The 22,417-nt window shown below is 37.3% G+C and overlaps 1 protein-coding gene across 1 annotated transcript in view; it reads right to left on the reverse strand.

The window, feature by feature from the left end:
- LOC135217481 (sodium- and chloride-dependent transporter XTRP3A-like) overlaps positions 1 to 22,417 on the reverse strand; it is a 243,982-nt gene that overhangs the window by 67,366 nt on the left and 154,199 nt on the right.

Genomic DNA, 22,417 nt, shown 5'->3' on the forward strand with positions numbered 1-22,417 from the left:
TTCTCTCTCTATAGAACAGTGATCCTTAGCTTCCAAGGGGGGGCGGGCAAGCAGGGCTGCCAGATGGTGCCTATTACTTCTTTAATTTGTGATGTTAATTGCAAAATTGCCAAAAACAGTGCGTACTTGTAAAGAATGTAACCAATGAAACAAAAGTCTGTCATTCATCCATATACTCATGTAAGCAATCAAGTATAATAGTATGCAAGTAGACTACATATTGCTTATATTTTATAGTTGACAAATATGCAGAGGGGGCCCAATGCAAAACACTTAAGAACCACTGCTCTAGAAAAAAGAGGGAAAAACTGCGCCTTCGGGATGTCTTCAAATATTAAAAACATCCACGTTTCCGGCCATGGACAAACAGACACGAAACTTTATTAATCCATCGCCTCTTCACTGCACTGTTAACAAAATCTCCGTCCACCAATAAATGCCTTAAAATTTCTCTCGCAAACCATTCAGAGAAACAACAGTTCTGTTGTTAACAGGTATGATGTGTTAGCACAAGCAAAGTATGAACTCTGCAAAATGGACACGAATAATAATGGGTAAAAGTCAGTGTTTATTTAATAGATCCATAAACTGCCTGATAAAAGTGCCATGTGCTCATTTGCATATCAAAGGAAATATCTGCCTGTGCTTCGTCGAGCAAATCCTTGTTAGTAGAGTTGAAATTTAAACAATTTCGTTCGACTAAAGTACATTTCTGGATCGAAAATTTGATTACTGTGCCGCCACAACAATGATGTTAGATGCAACAGATTCATGTTAAAGCAGTTTAACATAAGGCAAAACATAAAGTCGTATGAGTTTTCTTTCACGGATGAATCTAGGCCTCAACCCAAAGAGCAGGATTTCAAACAAACTCTGGAAATGCTCCTCATGAAGGCTAACTTCGAAAGTGAGGACATGGAGCCTCGTGGTATTTTCTCCAGCATACAATTAAAAATACTGTTTCAACAAAGAAAATAGTGATCAAAATGTGATCACTGGTTATTATAAAATGATGAAATCGGGCAGTTAGGTCTCGTAATAATGTTACAAAACACATTCTTTATGAGTTGCTGGACACACATATCGCAGCACATTTGGTTTATTAAATGGAAAGACTAAAAACTCAAGCATCAATCACGAAATCTGAGAGCTATTGAAATCTTCCATCAAAAGCCAACACTGTTATGTAATACTATTTGTCTCGTTATGGGAGAATATTGATGTAACAAACCATGCCTCGTGCAAGGTCATCAAAATTATGATTAGTTATGCTCCCTGTCGTCGAATTTTAGCCAATTTCCGTATTCCATAAAAACTACGTGACAAGTATAAGAAAGATGCAAAACCGAAACTTAATCGAACAAACTGTTAAGCCGCTGACAACTAATGCGAAATGAGCTCATCCCTTGACAGTAGCTATACCGTTCCACTGGCAACTTTAAGGTACTTTCAAACCTTACAAAGCTGCTCATAATGGTGTCTAAAACCATTTTAATATCCGATTCATGAAGCGCCAAGGAATGAACGAAGAACTACATCTCTGCCATTATAAGATCAAGGCAGTCTTGTCATACGGTTAATACAGAATCAGGTTGGTAACAGAAAAATAGGCTGCAAACACAATCACACACACACACACACACACAACACACACACACACACACACACACACATATATATATATTATATATATATATATATATATATATATATATACACGTATATATTCTCTCTCTCTCTCTCTCTCTCTCTCTCTCTCTCTCTCTCTCTCTCTCTCTCTCTATATATATATATATATATATAATTATATATATGATATATATTTATATATATATCTAACTACAAATGTCCTTTAATATCTAATTCGCTCTACCTCGGAATTAATATATTTTCATATATGTTTAACCGAGGGGGAATTTATTAAGGTTCACTGCCAGTCCTGGAATTGAGAGGTCGATGGTTCGCGTCTGTCGATCGCCAATTCTATTATCGCTTAATAAATTCCCCCTCGGTTAAACATATATGAAAATATATTAATTCCGAGGTAGAGCGAATTAGATATTAAGGACATTTGTAGTTCGATATATGTATAGTGAGGTCACGGTAATGTGATAGACTTATATATATATATGTGTGTGTGTGTGTGTGTGTGTGTGTACTTGTAAGAACACTTATGCATTGGTGAAGAGAGAGAGAGAGAGAGAGAGAGAGAGAGAGAGAGAGAGAGAGAGATGCACTTGAAATTTCATCCTACCAAAAATGCTCCCAAGAGGAGAAAGATGGAGTCAAGATGATTAGCGAAGGGTCACTAATTGTTAAGTGGATGCAGTATCGCCTTCCACTGACGGGGCTGAAGTTTCCCAAATCCTGTTCCAGGGCGGGCAAAAAACTTGACGAAAAAAAAAATTAATGAAAAAATTTAGCCAAACCCTTCTTCCTAAATCCTATTTTTAAGGTGGCAGGAAAAAATTTCATTTTAATACTTCTACGCAGCTCAGTTTTTAAGTGTACTACAAAAATTATATTTTTCGCCACGATTTAAAAAAAGAAATATAAAAGTCGTGTCTTTTGTAATATAAAACTTAAGAAGGGAATTCTCATTTAAACAGCAACAGCATCATCATCATCACCATCATCCGACAGCATCCACTTCCTGTCAACAAACGAGATCCTGTTTCCCGTTAACGAAGACAAAATTGAACACTGTATTGCTAATTGCACACCTTTCAGCCTGATCCCCGTAAGGGGATTATAATCACGTCACAATAAGGGTGGCATCAGTCAACACCACCAGGTATCATATTCAGCGTTTACCTACAACGTTCGCACCATTAACCTCTATAAATAAGGCTTGGCGATACCGCGCCCCTCTTCCGATGGGTCGTGCCGTCAAAAAATGAAACCTGATTGTTCCTTGCACTACCAAGACGACTCATTATCTCTCGCTTCATTATAACGAAGATCATCAAAATGAAGGAACGAGGTCAACCTCTGAAACACCTACCCTCGCTCTCTCCCCGCAAGAAGGTGACCTCAGAGAAATTGAAGCTTATCTTGACCATGTTGCCTAACGATGGCAGTGGAGGATGTTGACTGAAAATATGGCGTTACATAAAAGTGGTAATTGAAACATTCCCCGAATCTGTTTGTCTGTAAATGTACATACATACATGCATATATATATACACATATAAATATATATCTATATATGTATATGTATATATATATATATATATATACATATATTTATTTCAGGAGTTCCTTCATAACAATAATAATGGAGACATAAGTACGTGTTACACCAGTACTACAAAAAAATAGAATACTTGAATTTTATTTAATTAAACATTACGAAATGAATTTGCATTTGTTTGTTTTCGTTACCTTTGCTGCGATATAAACATATTCAAGGGGCTAATTTCGATGCTGAAATGAAGACAGAATCCAGGAACTTTCAAAATCGCTACCTTTCCATACGAGGTCATTTTAATGCTATTTATAATTCCTACAACATCACAATAAAAGAAAACGTGACCCATCTGGAACCCATGAATCCTCTACAGGAAAGACACCGAAGTATCAAAGAAAATAAACAAGTGACAAATGAGCCGTAGTTTCTTCGGTCCAATCGAGTTTTCTGTACGGCGTGTAATGCTGTATGAAACAATCAGCTTCGGCCCATGAAACTCTCAGCTGCGGCTTGGAGGTGGACTGTGTTGTCGGCACTGCTGTCAGCGCCAGACGCACGATCATGACTAACTTTAACCTTACATAAAATCAAACTACTGAGGCTAGAGGGCTGCAATTTGGTATGCTTGATGATTGGAAGGGGAATGATCAACACGACAATTTGCAGCCCTCTACAGCCTCAGCAGTTTTGAAGATCTGAAGGCGGACAGAAAAGTGCGGACGGACAGACAAATGGCCATCTCAGGATCTGTTTTCTTTTACAGAAAACTTGAATCAACAAACTTCAGATGAACATTTTTATGAAAAATAGTAATGGGGAAATACTTATGTGAAAGAATAAAGTGCCAAGGTGTTTCCAAGCGGCGTCATTACGCAATCCCATAATATTGTAACCGGGATGTTATAGCTCTTATCACTTCTCACTTGTTACTTAAACACTTTTATGACGGTTTTATCGTTTCGAATACAATAATAACTCTTTCGTAAGTGATTCAACATTCAGTCATATACAAACATACATACATACATACATACACAAACACACGTACATATGTGTGTGTATGCCTATGTCTGTATATAATAATTCAGTCACAAATGGTTACTTCTTGGATAAATTCATTAGGTATATAAATAACTGGTAAATTTTGCTATAATCTCTTTTCTCCAATAAGCGGAGGCTCGCTCAGCAAGTTGATGGCTTTTGTGGCTTAGTCCTCATAAATATATACACTTTTGGAACTACATTAGTAACAGTAATGTCTCTTCGCATATAAGCACACTCCTGTCACAACTTTTCATTCCAAGGCTTCATGGACTTCATGTGATAACTAAACCATTTCTTAAAACGAGGCCGGCAACATGAATCAGATGTAATTAAAAAGGACGTACGAAGTACAGAGTGCTCACATCGTGAATAATTCACTAAACTAACAAAAGTATTCTGCTGCACTAAGGAGAAATAATTATAAAAACGCCTTCTGATTTGTACTATTGCCGAGGAATAGCCTAACTATCATGTTGAATTTTATATATATATATATATATATATATATATTATATATATATATATATATATATATATATAGTATATATATATATGACTGGTAAAATGTTCTGTAACAACAGAATTCCATCTAATAAAAGGAGCCCATAAAAACACCAAAATGTAGAGAGAAAAGTACTATATTTCAGAGACTGCTGTCTCTCTCTTCAGGTATATGAATGAGAAAAGTTTACAGAAAAGGTGGTATTTATACCAAGAGATCCGTCCAGAGATTAATACAACACAAACGGTCAGTTAGGTATGGACAACAGAACTCGGCTATTTTCAACCATATAAATGAACATAACCATAGAATAAACTGAATAAACTGTGAATTTGTCACGTGTAATTTATAGCAGCAACTGCCGGTACAAGAGTCAAATGATGAAATCGGCCTTAATAAAAAAAGAGAGCAGAATAATGAACATATATATATCATATATATATATATATATATATATATATATATATATATATATATATATATATATATATATATATATGAAACTTCAGTTGTTTTAGTAAGGACGAAAGAAACACTCCGCACAGAGCAGTTCCTACGAGAGCACCACAGGTGCTACGCACAGCTGCGCCTGGAAGAAATTGATTTTGGCTAAAGAATACACCTGTACAAAAATATATATTCGTATTCTAAGTATATCTTTGAATTTATGCAATTACCGAACGAATGTCAATATATAGTTTTACAACCTGTCATATAGACATGAAACAGGCATTTTTTATTAGGAATAAAAATGAGTTTTTGCTTCATAGGTTCACTGACCTTCTGCCTCTGATACTACTTCCTGTGAACTGGCTGCGCAGTTCCTCGTTAGACGGGTGGTTTTCGCACTCGGCTATCAGTCCGGTGGTCTGAAGTTCGATACTCGGCTCGGCCAACGCGGAATCAGAGGAATATATTTCTGGTGATAGAAATTCATTTCTCGATATAATGTAGGACCCGTTGCTAGGTGACCAATTGGTTCATAGCCCCGTAAAAATATCTAATCCATCGGGCCAGCCCTAGGAGAGCTGTTAATCAGCTCAGTGGTCTGGTCAAACTAAGATATACTGAACTTGCTGTGTTTCTATCCGCATGTTCAAGATACATCCCTTCATATTCTGTTTACCTGAGAGGGAAGCCTTCACAAGTAATGTATCTCGCTTCACAAGACTAACATTAAATAATACCAATAATAATAATTTGAAGACAGTCAATTTACCCAACCTTTAAACTTATCACTTCCTGTTCTGATTATATATAGTATATATATATATATATATACACACAAACACACACACATGTACATACATGCATACACACCATATATAACATACATACATACACACACACACACCACACACACACACACACACATATATATATATATATATATATATATATATATATATATATATATATACATATATAATGCGTGTAGGTGAAGCCATCACAATTTATAATACCGAAAGCTAAAATAATACTGACAAGTTTATATGCTGCCTATGTTATCAACCAGGCCATAACTCTCCCTCGGCTTTTAATCTTTTCAAATGGAAAGTAGTTATTAAAAACGAATGAATGTCGTCTTCGTTTTAAACCTACATCAATAAATGAATTCATGTTTATTATAGCGTAAAACCAATGAATAATTAAATAAAGAAACAGTTACACTGTTAAATAAAGTTGAGCAACTGGGACAATGATTCCCACCCGAAGTTTCGATCTGACCTATCGTGGTTACTACTCTTCCTTTTGCATACAACACATTGCAAAGTGAGCTGAATGGAACGTGAATATGTAGCAGAAAGCAGTGTTTATTATTTGAACTGCCTATCACATGTCAAATATTTCAGTTTACATTTAGAGGCATCAAACTGAATATAGAATTTAGGCCAATGGCCAAGCACTGGGACCTATAAGGTCAGTCAGCGCTGAAACGGAAATTGACAGTAAAAGGTTTGAAAGGTGTAACAGGAGGAAAACCTCCGAGCAGTTGCACTATGAATCGATTGTTAGGAAAGGGTGGAAAGTAAGATGGAAGAGAGAGATTACGAAAGGAGGTACAGTAAAAGAAACGAAAGGGGTTGCAGCTACGGGCCGAAGGCACGCAGCAAAGAACCTCAAGTAATGCCTACAGTGCACCGCATGAAGCGCACTGACGGCACTACCCCCCTACGGGGATCAAAACTTTATTGCTTTGTTGCATGACGTATACTGTGAGTTCTGATAGAGGGAAAGACTAATGGCTAACAAACGGTTTGAAAGGGAGAAAACTCCTTTTCTTCAAGGACGAATTACTGGTTCAGAACAGAGTACCATGCCTATCTTCTCTCGGTTAATCAGTGGGTCTAATCTTACTTACATCTGTTTCAATTCTAAGTATAGATTTCAAGAGATCTTTTGTATCATTTTTCTGCAAGAAGAGGACAATTCTTTCCATTGTGGATGAACTGGTGACGGGCTCCTTTCTCAAAAGTGAATACCAAAATGGCTTGGTCATAAAGCTGTGATGGGGTACGAGCTTTGTAGTTGACTTTTATTTCTAAGGTTATTAGAATTCAAAGATTAAAAAGGATGTTACCCCCTTTAATAGTCGATTATGAAGAAAAATAAAGTGGAAATTATGCAAAAATGGATAATGCTCGTTGGAATATGTCTGAAAGCACAGCCAAATATTCTTGCCTTTTAATTTTTTCCAAAATTGTGGCTGAGAAATTTCCAATCGCTTGTTCAAACACAGTTTCTCAGGTGAGTCTTGCTGTTTTAATGACACTCATGTGAAAGCAAAGAACAGTAAATATTATTATTATTATTTTTACTATTACAGTTATCATTAAAGGTATAATAAGGTCGTCAATCATCATCAGTAGTAGTAGTAGTGATTACGACAATAATAATTTTGTAAAAGAATACATACTTACTAAAATAAAATCTTGCAAGTCCTTGAAGAACATATCCATTTAAGAGGCATTCAAAATTCGCGCGATCAAGCCAACACCTTCAAGAGCATCTCCAAAACCCAAATCCAGTACTACTCGAGTCAACGGTCCGAAACGATCATCTCATCATTTCCTAATTTGGTGCCGTTTCAAAGGCATATCCCACCTACTACTACTACTACTATTTACTTTTAGAAGCTCCTTCTACCGAACTTCATTCGGTCTACTAGAGGGACCCCTCATTGGTTGTCAATTCGAACGAAGCCTTCTTCGGAAACTCGACTCGCCCCGTTAATTTTTTGTTTCTTAATAAATTCAACTTGTACCGTTACTTTTTTAAAAAATATTTTTCTTGTAAATTAACCTTATTTTGTTCCCGAGTATCTACGAGTTTTATCTTTCTTTCACAAATTCTTGGATTATTGAATAATCTGAGCGTATTGTGCACAAACCAACCCCAAAGGTTCCTCACAGTAGATTACTGCCTAAGAGCAAAAAGGTCATGCAAACCCAGAGAGAGAGAGAGAGAGGAGAGAGAGAGAGAGAGAGAGAGAGAGAGTTTCGAAAGCAAAACATTTGCAAACTTGCCTAACTTTTAAAAACATTTGTTGTTGCTACTCCCACGAAGAAGCGTGACCATTAGGGTTATAAACAAAGCATGAAATCCTCTACATCAATAGCCAATAACAACTCTATGCTGAAATGACCTGCACAAAACAGCGACTTCAAAGACCTCGAAGTATTGTTGTTTCAACAAGAACAAAAGAAAAGAAAGAAAGAAAAATAAAAATGTGTACAGAGGTTAATGGAAATTAAACTGAATTCCACCTAAAGGAAATTATTCGTTAACTGGCACTGAGACATCTCTCATCACATTAAAAAAATGTATAATCTACTCTGACTTCCGACGCATGACGTCAATATTCTGACCAAACGGAAAATATTCAAGTCACCAGAAATGAACGAAGAAACATCTTTACATCTTTTTGATGAGAAATCATTTTTATCGAAGGCAAAACCTAAAATCAGCGACTCAAGTCTATGATAAAGAGCTCTGTACCTAAATTGACTGAGATAGAAAGGTTAACCCGAATGGTGCCACAGTGCCAAGCGGAGTTGCCCCGTTGGCACCGAGGGTACCTGGCGTAGTGCCATTCACTCAAATGTTCGTATATTTTTAAACTCGACGATGATTGGGGGAGGGCGGAGGGCGGAGGGCAAGGGGAGGAGAGCTTATTGGATGCAGGGGAAAATTTCCACCGCCCACCAAGATCTTCCTACCACCCGACCCCCACTGGCCCATAACCCACGCCCAAAGGCAATTCATTTGCGCTTATGACATATTTGACCTTACTCTGAGATGACATCAAGAAGCAACGACAGATATGCTTCTTTATCTACGCAAACACCCCTCTCTCTCTCTCTCTCTCTCTCTCTCTTCTCTCTCTCTCTCTCTCTCCATACGTACATCCAAACATACATGCACACTGTATATATATACATAGTACTATATATATATTATGTGTATAGTATATATTATATATATTATATATAGATATATAATATATCTATATATATATATTATATATATATATATATATATAATACACCGGAGTCCCAAGGTCAATAATAAATGAGGGAAAAACTAATTTGGACATTTTCTGCAAATAAATTACGTGTCAGGAAGGAACGTTCTACAGAGACAAGGCGGGTTTTAGCAATTCTTTTGAGACGAGGTCATCAGCCTCATGCCCTTTTCAAGCCCAACTTCGTCCCCCCATAGTCTACTAACTACCGAGTATATTATTCACTGTTCAGGTCAACAGGGAACTACGGAATTTTCAGGAGACGGCCCTTGGTTGTTTCCCGTCTAAGAGACTGAATTCAGGGCTACGCTCGTGGGAATCGAGGGTGGCCACAGCAAGGAAGCATCAATCATTTACAACATTACGAAAAACATATGAGTTAGATCGATGAAACGTGACCATGTGCGAGTCAGTAAAATCAAGGACAATGAGCTTCAGAGACATTAGGGCGAATCATAACAGGGGCTAAGGGCGCTGTCAATTTCCAAGTAGTTTCTCCCAGTAGAGTAAGCGCTTCATAAAATTGCACACCAGGTTCCTGATCCTAACCTGACACAGAAATCTGAGGTCATCGTGGTCTACCTCCCCAAGGTCTAAAGAATATGGTGAACAGAATATTCTCTAAACCTTCTCTGGCCCGTCATTGGGTTTCTCTTCTTGGAACCGAAGATTTCACCCTTACTATAAAAATAATTGGTAAAATGGCCTCGGAGTTCTTGCCGTGGCATTACCGAAATCAGTATTTAAAAAAAAACGGAAGTTAGAAGAGCAATGACGATTAAAAGAACAGTAATGGCCACCAATAATATAATTTAAATATACTGTGATCCAAGACTGGCCGTTGAATGATTACTCTCATAAAATTAATGTCGCAAATATTACGGACATCGGAAAACTTGACAACATACTGAAAACGAATGTTTTTTCTAATGATTATAAAAAAATTCCAGTCCTGGGTAAAAACGAAACAGTGATTCTTATAGAACAAAAGTTGAGTTAAAGTTTATCTTTATACGTTGGTTTGTATGTCTTAAGCGATATATTCTGAGCAGTGATTGATGGCAGGTTTTAACTCTATATATACATATAAGTGTGCTTGCATGTATACACAAGCATGCACACACTTAGCTTGCTGTGGGGATGTAAAAAGGAAAATCAATTAAGAACAGCTTCTGTCGAGAGTCCAAGTCATCCGAAATGATATATCACTGCAGGGACCCTGCAAGACACAACAAGAAAGTCAAACAGCTGCCTCCCCCTTTTTTATTTTTCTGCAACACCTCTACGATAAAGAATTTTCCCCTAAATTGGTAAGAGTCTGTTATAATTTTCATGTTTACTCACATAACTTTTCATTAATTACAATAATTAATAATATTACCAATAAACTCTGCAATGTTCGTTGAAAGAGAGTACTCGTTCGATTCAGAGCCATCAAACCACAGACTCCATTCAGACACAAACGAATATTCAGAGATAATTATACGAAGATAAAGAATACCCATCACATGCCATAAGTCCCAAATCCAATACTTAATGCAAAGTAATAAATTGTCCCAACTGCAGGCAAAATAATATTATACATTATAGACGAGATTATTTTCAGCCTACAAAACTGACATTATGATTCATGGTTTAAGTCGGCGATTCTAATATATGGTTGATACCCTGAATATTGGCTTTATCCAATGCCCAGGGTATCAACCCGGCCTTGGGAATTTTAATATAACCTTGATACCCTAGGCATGGGTCCAGGAAATCTAACCGGAGACCAGACTCTTCCAAATCGATAGATTTCATCTCATGGCTCTAACAAAAATCCTTGACTTTTCCAAGGTCTAAGGTCTACATAAGCTACTCCTTTGGACCTTGGTCTTCATCGACGCCTACATAATACACTCCCTGGAACTTCAGTATATCAGTGACCTCCCCAGTGTCCCGCTCTGCCTCGAAGCAGAGCGATGATTGGCGTGATTTGCTTGCTTTGTGGTCGGTTCGTGCTCCAACGATAAATTATACAGTGAATAGCTAAAAGGACTCTCATAACTGATTCTTATCCGTCGTTGTAATATCAAATCACGTCACGCAACTAACCAGTCATTCATCTGTGTGTGGTCGCGCAGCATTCCAGTTTTATCTTAAAATGGGAATAATGCAACAATTTCATTAACAATTCTATTCCGTCGGTGACTGATGATAACAGCTAATGAGTCATTTCTCTCTCTCTCTCTCTCTCTCTCTCTCTCTCTCTCACTCTCTCTCTCTCTCTCTCTCGAGAGAGAGAGAGCAATCCAGAACTTAGGCTATTGAGTACCAGTAATATTTAAGAGACAATACACTGACCTGAAATCGCGAAGGAGTCTATAGATATATGTAAAAGTCTACAGGTATATGTTAGGTTTATATGTGAAATCTATAAGAAGTCAGGGGAGACTATAAATGCAAAAACTTGTCCGTACATTGATAATGGTGAAAACGGAAGATTGTACATACATACATATATATATACTATATATCTATATATATATATATATATATATAATTATATATATAGTATATATACACACACACACACACACACACATATATTATATATATCTATATGTATATTGGTATATATATGTATGGGTGTATATATATATATATATATATATATTATATATCTTATAGATAAAAAACTGGTTCTTTATATAGTAAAGCGAGATCAAGCTAGTGTCTTGAAAGTATTTATTTAGAGTAAAAGTAACCAAATCTAACAATGTAATGTAAAATTGACTATATACACTATATGTTTTCTTTTCTTATTTTACTTTTTACTGATGGAGTTTATGCATAGTTACTTAGTTTTATGCAATTATTGTTTCACTTCATTTACACTTTAATGAGAGAGCGAGAGAGAGAGAGAGAGAGAGAGAGAGAGAGAGAGAGAGAGAGAGTCATCTACGTGATTACGCAAGAGATATTATGCCTCCCGACTTGAGAGAGTGGTTCCTATTGAGATTAAGCGTCTTACTTAATCCAGAGAATGGAAGAAGAGACCAGAAGGCAGATTGGACATTCGCGACAACAAAAGAAACGATAACATACCGGAACTTTCATTCAAATTCATTATCATCGATGGCTCTCTTGTTACATAAGCGAACATTTGAATTCTCTCTCTCTCTCTCTCTCTCTCTCTCTCTCTCTCTCTCTCTCTCTCTCGTTTGTGTGTGGGCGTTTCGTGTTCAAAAAAATCTAGCGCAAATATTGTGAGAGAAAAATTTACCACCATCATCAAAATCCTTGAGGCATTTAGGAACAAATTCTTAAGAGGCGAAATGATTTTCTGATAGACGATGTCGATCATTCACTTGCACTGTGACCCTGCAGAAAGTATTACAACTGTTGGGGCCTGCTTTGATGCAAAGAGCACTGTAGCCTATGTATTACTGCTTCAAGGTCTTTCACGGTCTTTGGGGGCCATTTCACTCAGCTTCAAACAATAACTCGAGCACACTATCTTATTCTTAGATGTGACAACATCTCTTAGCTTGTTCCATGTAAATGTGAAAATAAATAATAACAGCACTGGCAATACTGAGACGCCTTAAAGCGTATTTTTACTATTCTGGAGGACTATTACTGAGCTAATGTATTGAATAGTGTTATGCTGATTTAAAGATTCGTGCATTTCTGTCACTCGGTACCAGAAAAAGTAAGTTTGGGATTAGGAACGCAACTTACATATCTTAATGACTGACTCATTAGCGTCTGTGAACTTCAGTGGGTATATACTCAGACCTTTTATAGATTACTACCGATATTGTATTAGAAACCTTCAGAAAACAGATCTACCTGAATTATAATAGTAGGGCTCATGCGACCACAACAAAGGCAAAGACCTACTGCAACTTTTATTTGACAAAATGTATCTGCAACACGGAGGGTTCTTGAGGAAGCAGTAAGTACAAAGCACAATATATGAGGACAAACGTAACTTCAGCACTAGGATTCCTTCCCAGCAAAAGCCGCAGTAGTGTATTAAGCGCAATTACTCATGGAACTGACTGCATGCATATCTCTATAATCCAGAGAGAGGAACTATTTGCTTATATTGAAAACTGGCCGTTCTAATGCTTAGATACTAACAATGTTTGTTATTCCATGATACAAGAAGCCCAAATCTTTTTAAGAACCTTGACCCAATTTTGTATAGCTTTCACCGGCATTTAAATTTCAGCTTCAAGCAACGCATACGACCTACAAAGAGACGCGAGCATCATTTGAGCAGCAGGATGGATTCGTCAAACTCTAATGGCATTCTTCTGGGTAAGCGACAGCCTCTTTAGAATTCACTTTGAGTTATCTCCCGTCTGTGTTTTACCTGGCACTCATTGGGCCTCCTTGGTTTATCAGTGTAATAAAATGACATAAAACCCGTTTTCAATTAGGTAAGTATATACATCATCCTGATACATTAACGTCCTACATGAAATTTCAATGTTAAAACTCAGTAGGAAAAGTACTTGATATAATGAAAATACTCTTAAGCCTATTAGTAGACTAGTTTCTACCACTTGAAATATCAAAGGCCGATGAACCGCTCCCATGTTTTTTTTATTTAGTCTTAAATTATCATGAGCATTAGACGCAGAATTTCTGAAAACAAGACTGGAGAGAAGACCGAACGGTTTCTAGAGAGAGAGAGAGAGAGAGAGAGAGAGAGAGAGAGAGAGAGAGAGAGAGATATTACCATTACAAATCTCATAACCTTTTGAGGTTTAGACTAACAATAATTACGTCACCAGTAACAGTAAAATAAATGGAACTAGCTGTTAGCGAGAGCTCATTATTTTCCGATTTGGAATCAACAATACCAATAGCGATAACACCAAGAACAGCAACAATAGTTACATCGATGGTTGTAGTAGTTATAATAGAATCAAATAAATATGAATGGTACTTCTGTCAAAACCACGTTACAGACACCAGAACATACAACTGGTTAACACTGGCTAAGAAAGCTATCACAGGCTGTGATTACGAGTCTACAATCCTGACCAAGAATCAGGTGCAGACTCTGCTCATTACGATCCGCACACAAGTCAGCAATATTAGAAGGACACTTCGTGGGTGCATTCTCTCTCTCTCTCTCTCTCTCTCTCTCTCTCTCTCTCTCTCTCTCTCTCTCTCTCTCTCTCTCAAAGCAAAAGATACATCAGTACCCATGGTGCTTGGTTATAGATTAGGGAGACAAGGACACGCTGGTACATCAGGAATAATTTGAAGGCGAAATTGCCCTTGAAATTGAGAGAATGGAAAAAAAACTGAAAAATATAATTGCACCCCACAGCAAGAATTACATGAGAGGAGCCAGTCATCTGCACCACATGTTAAATATTTCTAAAAGTATAAACGGACATTGAAGTAGGCTATGCCTGAAACACATCAGTGGGGTACTTCTCATGTATGAATGTAGGAGACGAAGTCAAGAACCAATATACCCATACTGAAGGATATAAAATAAAAGCCAAATGAAAAGATACATTCAAAATTAGTCAAAATCTAAACAGAACAGTTTTAGATTTCAAAATTGCGACTTTGTCCTAAAGTATATAATTAGTTTGTTTGTTTGTTTGTATATAGTGTTTTTATGTTGCATGGAACCAGTTGTTATTCAACAACGGGGCCAACGGCTTTACGTGAGTTCCGAACCACATCGAGAGTGAACTTCTATCACCTGAAATACGCATCTCTAACTCCTCAACGGAATGCCGGAGAGTCGAACTCGCGGCCATGAGGTGGCAGGCCAAGACCATACCGGTCACGCCACTGAGGCGCTTTAAGTATATAGTAATTGGAATTGCTCAAACGGCCTGTCAGATAAGATTATCAACACTATATAATGGGGTAAAAACAGTATTGAATGTGTTCTCATACTTACATAACTTCCCAAACAAACAAACACATGCTCACATACACTGCCTATTTGTGTATATATACATATACGTGTATGTATAACTAGCAGACCAACCCTGAATGACGATAAACTCTCTCTCTCTCTCTCTCTCATTCCTGTTAAATATAGACATGGATGGATACATACATACATACATTCATACACACACACACACACACATATATATATATATACATATATATATATATATATATATATATATATATAGTATATATATATATATATATATAGAGAGAGAGAGAGAGAGAGAGAGAGAGAGAGATAGAAGTAATTTTTACAAAATGTTTTTTATGTTGCAATTCAGGTTGAACCTCAACCGGAGGAAAAGACCGCCCGCCCTATAATAATAACAATGTCATTGACAAAAAAAAAATTAAATAAATAAATAAAAATACTCCAATGAACATTACCTAATAGATGCTCTGGAAAGGCACCGAAGACCCAAATCGCCCAGAAATGCCGCTCAAGTCCAAAGTAAACAAACAACCAGCTACGAAAAACGAAAGCGCCTTCAAGGTGCAACAAACTAAGACAAACGAACAAGAATAAAAAAAAGAGAGACGGAAATATATATACACAAACACTCAGTGAAAAGATTTATTGTCCTTGCGACTGATACTGGAGAGATAAACGAGTAATTAGCGGAGGAAAAACAGATTGATGAGACTGAGAAAGAGCCGGATAGCCTGGGACATTACAAAGGAGAGAGAGAGAGAGAGAGAGAGAGAGAGAGAGAGAGAGAGAGAGAGAGAGAGAGAGAGAGAGAGAGAGAAACTAAATTACATTAGCGAATTACATCCGTATATACGAGCACATTTTAGATATATATATATATATATATATATATATATATATATATATATATATATATATATATATATATATAACTTACACACATTTATATATAAGGTATATATATACATACATTATATATATATATATATATATATATATATATATATACACACACACCACACAATATATTTATATACACTGTACAATAATAATGGTTGACGACTTCACCTCCCGAAGGAAGAAAATATTTTCGGCAGTTTCCCAGAGAATCTGATTGTGTTCCTGTTGACCTAAGCATTAAATTATCTGTCTGACGGGTGATCGGCGGCTGTGGCTTGCAGCCAGACTAGAAGGATATGAGGCTTGCAAGATCACTCTTAAAAGGCATGCTGATAATCCGAAGATTAAAACACCTATAAATATTTGTAACTATAGTACCTGTTCTAAGATATAAAAATATACGTAAAAATAATTATATACACATACTTATATACAGTTATATATATATATAAACATATATATATATATATATAGAGAGAGAGAGAGAGAGAGAGAGAGAGAGAGAGAGAGAGAGAGAATTCCCTGAACGTACTAACACATGTAGTACTATCTTTGTTTAACGACAGGCTTTAACTTAGTTAACCTACATACATGCACAGGCCCAAGTCAACAGTTTGCCTGTGGAATTGTAATTCTGTACGTGCATCATTGCAAAAAATACATAAATGAATAAATAAATAAATAAAAGAACTAGTCTAATATGCAAACAAGCGTTTTGTGAATAACTGGACTACAACACACATTGTGACATCGTCGTGAAGATACACAGAAGAGAATTACTGTCTTCAACTCATCTTGCACTAAATGGAGGTGACCAGCGCCGAATTTTTCCCCTTCCCTCGTCCTAACAATGGTTCAACACATTAAATCGTGGCTCTTTTAGAGCAAAAGGGGTTTTTATGGCCTCTAAAAGAGCCTAACTTACACCGTGAAGGATCTGGTCTGACAGCCCGGTGATGGCGCGCCTTTGCTGTCGTTGGCTCTTCTTTCTTCCTCTTCTACTTGTTTACGCTTCTGGAAAACGCCGACTGCCTTAGTCGACGTAGGTCGTCTTGTTGCTTATTCAGATGAACCTCTATATGGTATGTAGGTCTATGTTACTCTGAACTCCAGATTATGTTAACTCTATGTCGTCGGCTCTTATTTCATACTCTCCAGTCAAAAATGGCTACTTTGTAAGTAGTCCTACAACGAAGATTACTACCATCAGAATGAATTATTTCACTCGCAGGCTTATTTTGTTCCTTAGTATTGGGAGCGATAAATGTTCTCTAAGCCGTCATATTTTCCACAATGCTCCAGACGATGCTGCCTCCTTTGCTCGCAGGCTCAACACTCCGGCCAACCTGAATGTTTTGTGTATAGTCAGTGCTGTCTTGGGCTTCAGACTACGCTGACCTCTTCGTACATACGATTACCGAATAACGCTGCCTCATTTCAGTGTTTGCACGGAAAAATAAAAATGATCTTCAGTGATATGGAGTACCGATGTAAAAGAAAAGAAACGATATGCTTTCCAGTCTTCTAGTACATAATTCATCTTCAATACCTCGATCATATAATAATAATAATCATAAAATTTCTATCGGTGAAAAAAGCAGCAGTATACGAGTAATCAGGAATACACACACAATCGCGCGCACACACGCAAAGTATATATTTGTGTGTGTGTGCGTGCAATAACAATTATACCTACAGTAACCAATGACAATTATAATTACAGTAACAACATCTAGTTCGTGAAGCAGAGAACAAGCGCTACAGAAGACACTGAAATCAAGATGTGGGGAAAAACCACAATAATAACAGTCTATAACAGAGATCAGACAAATAATAAAGAGAAAGGATCACAATGACCATAAAACGAAAAGAAAGAAATGCCCTCATGAAGCAATGGAGAAAGTAACAAAATATTCGTTATTTCACTGACATCGAAAGGCAATTTCAGATCACTTCGAAACAAACCATCCGTTAAATTACAATGCTTACAAATCCAGTCTTAAGACTTGAGCCAGTCTTGTGCTGGCACTGGCTCTTGCCCGTAAATGCAAATCCCTACTATTTTCTGCGTATAACGAGAGTCTACGGGTCATTCACTCAACTTTTACTAATACAGTCGTCTCCAGCCCGGGCAAACCCATTCTCACCATTTTCCTTAACGAGACGGTGGTATGGGAATGGAATGGAATATAAAACTTTATACCTAAGGCCAAGCACTGGGACCTATGAGGTCATTCACGACTGAAAGGGAAACGGAAAGCATAAAGGTTTTAAAGTTGAAATATGAGGGAAAAACCCACAATTCCACAGTGAAACAATTGATAAGAGAGGGAGGAAAGTAAGCTGGTTGAGCATATGACCGGAATGAAAGGGGTTGCAGCTAGGGGCCGAGGGGACGCTGCAAATAACTTGAATGCCTACAGTGCACCACTCTGAGGTGCACTGACGGCACTACCCACTACGTGGGAGACAGCAGTAGAAGACCCTCTCTCATACTACCGTCATTGTTGACGGCGTAAGAACACCAGTAGGGAAAATAATTGCCCCTCAGTTACGAAGCCGGTCACGTCAGAGGCCTCGTTTTTCGTGGAGTCCTGCACACACACTCCATTTATTGGCAACAATAACACTATCGCCGGTCGATATAATCGCGTGTTTATTTCGAAGTCATTAACGGTACGGAGTCGAAGCGCGCCGATAAAATTAATTTCCGTAACTAAAACGAAGCCTATTCCACGTTAAATCCGGTTTAATCGGATTTACGCAGGCCCACTCAGGTATTACAGATTTCATTCTTCTTCTTTTGATGTCGGAGTACGTATTTCTTTTCATTTTAAACGGAGTATTTAATAAACTCACATTATTCATGTCAGAGAGAGAGAGAGAGAGAGAGAGAGAGAGAGAGAGAGAGAAACCATAACACGGGGCACCGTGGGGCATCGCAACACAAAAACTAGAACTTCAGAATTGGACAGCACTGAGTTATGAAGATAAGATCGCTTCCCCCATTGCATTATGCTCTAATATCACTGACTGATGACGGCCCCCACCTCCTCACTATTGTCCTCTCTTCTTTCTTAGCTGCTTATTTCTAACTTCTCCTGTTGTTGTCAGTAAACTTACTTGACCCCAACCTCTCTCTCTCTCTCTCTCTCTCTCTCTCTCTCTCTCTCTCTCTCTCTCTCTCTCTCTCTCTCTCAATGCGCAATCGTTTTCGGTGCATCACATAAACAAGGCCACCGAAAATGGATCTATCTTTCGGTAGTCTAGGTATAACGCTGTATAAACCGCGGACCATGAAACTTTCAGCCAAGGCTCAGAGGTGCCTTTCATATAAAACCTACTGAGGCTATAGGGGCTGCAATTTGGTATGTTTGATGATTGGAAGGTGGATGACCAACTAATTTGCAACCCTCCAGCCTCCGTATATTTAAGGATCTGAGTCCGGACAGAAAAATGCGGACGGACATACAGACAGAGACATCTCAATAGCTTTCTTTTACAGCTAACTAAAAATCTAAACATTCTCTGAAAATTACTTTAAAAAAAACATACACATTCGGCTAGCCACTGCATCATGGTTATAGAGATCACCTGGTAATCATCAAGTAATCTCTCTCTTTTCCAATGATACAATAATGCAGGAATCTCTGGAGACGCCGTTTCGACTAATTTTTATTTTAACATCTAACTGTTGAAACCTTCCTTGCTTTATCTGTCTGCCTCTCTACTCTTTCCTAGCTACATAATGCAAAATTATTTTCTAGCTATATAATATATATTTTTTCCGCTGCTTAGCCTATCTTCGTTATTTACAATCTCTCTCTCTCTCTCTCTCTCTCTCACTCTCTCTCTCTCTCTCTCTCTCTCTCTCTCTATATATATATATATATATATATTATATATATAGATTATATATATATATATATATATATTTCTCACTCCTCCCTGTTCATACGCACCTAAGTGCAGACAATCTCTCTCTCTCTCTCTCTTTCTTTTTCCTACTCTCCCGCTGGCAGGTAGCAATTACGGCAAGTTCCAGCAACACGCAGGAGAAGTTACGAGTACTTTTCCACAGCCACTCCAAGGGCACTCACTGTCGCGGTTCTGGGCATGCGCAGTAAACAACCAAAGTTTTCTCGAAGGGAAAAAAAAAAACTTCACCTTCGAGCAGAAACATCACTCAAGATGAATCCGCACCTCAGGACGTGAATAAATAAAAAACACCGCACTATGTTATCATTTTCTGTTGCCAAAGAAAGGAAAAGAAAAAAAAATAACTGCAGAGTCTTCCGGGAGAGCTCCAATTTCATCATTAGTCCACATGAAGTTTGCAACTTTTATTAAAGTTGTCATAAATACAAATAGTGTGGATTTTTGGAGGGAATGAACACATAATTAAAGCAGACTTGATTAAAGGATTACGCAGTTTACAAAAGGGATTACGTATAGGCTACTCATGTACTGACCTTTGGAAAATTTCCAGTATTTCAGTACAGACTATCATCAAAAAAGAGAGAGAGAAAAAATGATGACTCCTCTCAAATTCTCTAGCGAAGTTTCATCGTCAATTCTAAGGAAAAAGAATTCAAAGACTAAAGCAATAAAAATGAATTTAAACACAAAATTAGATATGAGAATGACACTGACAGCGCTTCATTACGTAATAACTGTTCTGCTACGCTATTGTCGAATAATAATAATAATAATAATAATAATAATAATAATAATAATAATAATAATAATAATAATAATAATAATAATAAAGAGCGCTAGGAGAGCGGAAAACTCCACCAGGGTTCAATAATCCTCCAGTCAAAAACCTGTTATCCTACTCTGTAACATTCCCCTGATTTCTTCCAGGATCTAATCACCTGTTGCCAGTCATGACACCTTTACCGGTTGGTCAGATTTTCCTTATAATTCTCTTACAATTTTTTTCCGTAATTATGCAAGCAAAAAGGCGAGCCAAAATCATAATAGGTCACCAATGTAAATGCAGAGAACCATGTTAAAAACCAACAGGCATGCATACATACATACATACATACATACATACATACATACATATATATATATATATATATATATATATATTTATATATATATATATATATATATAATATATATATATATATATATATATATATATATTGCACTTGAGGCCTTCTCGGCCTGCCTGTCTCTGGTCGTGCAGTACGTTCAAGGAACCAAGATAGTCTTCATTTCAGGGAAGATCTCGGCTAGAAGTGAAGTAATTGTTTTAGGCAATCACTTTTGTTCACGTGAAGTTTGAAATGTGTATAAAAAAAAAAAAAAAAGAAAACAAGAGACACTGATAGGTACTGAACACAAACCGTAATGCACATTTTTTCTTTTCTTTATACGCTACCATCAGAGTTTTTCAGCAAAATGCGCCATGAAATTAAATTAGACTGGGCATTTTGCTGTGTGATGAATCTTCTGAGAGGTCAAGTTTTCCCAAAAGTTTAAAATTAACAGATAGGAAAATTACAAATCAAAAAGGACAAAAACTTGTATTTCATCAGCTCCAAATTTTCTTGCAGACGTTTCGCAAATGACAAAAGCCGAACGCTTACGTACCGGAGCATAATTGACTTTCTCCCTTGTTCTTCATTTAGTGAGAGGTCACAGGTTGTTCGAAAAACATAATAATCATTTATAAATGTTAAATGGGCAGAAAATGATAACTCATCCATTCTTTACCTGTTAAGAGGTCAAGCTTCAGAAAACATACCAAAATATTAAACAGCCGAAAGTAAAATATTAAATATTCACAAGTGAACCATAAACGACACTCCACATGTTCTTAATTTGCTTATGAGGCAGCAGTCCATAAAAAGCAAGCCCTCGGAAAGAGCTCTCTCCCCTTTTATGGGATTTGGGCTGAATTATGACAAGACGTCCATTCCCTGCAAACTCTCTTCGAAGAACCACCGGCGGCCAACATGTGAAACATCTCCATACTATGTCCCCTTAGATAATGTCAGCCTTGTTTGGCGGAACTACTGAGTGTTCACATTCAGCAATAAGAGATTCCTGACGTAGGACAGATACCGAGGGGAAATGCGACGCGTTGTTAGTTAGCTCAGTCTTGCTTCGGAGGTCCGCCGAGCGTTGACATAAAAGGGGCAAGATATTCCGGACGCATTAACAGTCTTGGGTCTTGCAACTTAATAGCCATTATGTCACACCAGGTTAGTTCAATTTTGTTTAGCGGAGCCGACGTGACTGTTTATATAAATTCTGTTTATAGAAATTCTGGACGGAGGAAACATCTGCGTGGACCTCCGAACGTAGGAGAAAGATATTTTAAAG

Source organism: Macrobrachium nipponense, chromosome 7, assembly GCF_015104395.2.
Source record: "Macrobrachium nipponense isolate FS-2020 chromosome 7, ASM1510439v2, whole genome shotgun sequence".
NCBI lineage: Eukaryota > Metazoa > Arthropoda > Malacostraca > Decapoda > Palaemonidae > Macrobrachium > Macrobrachium nipponense.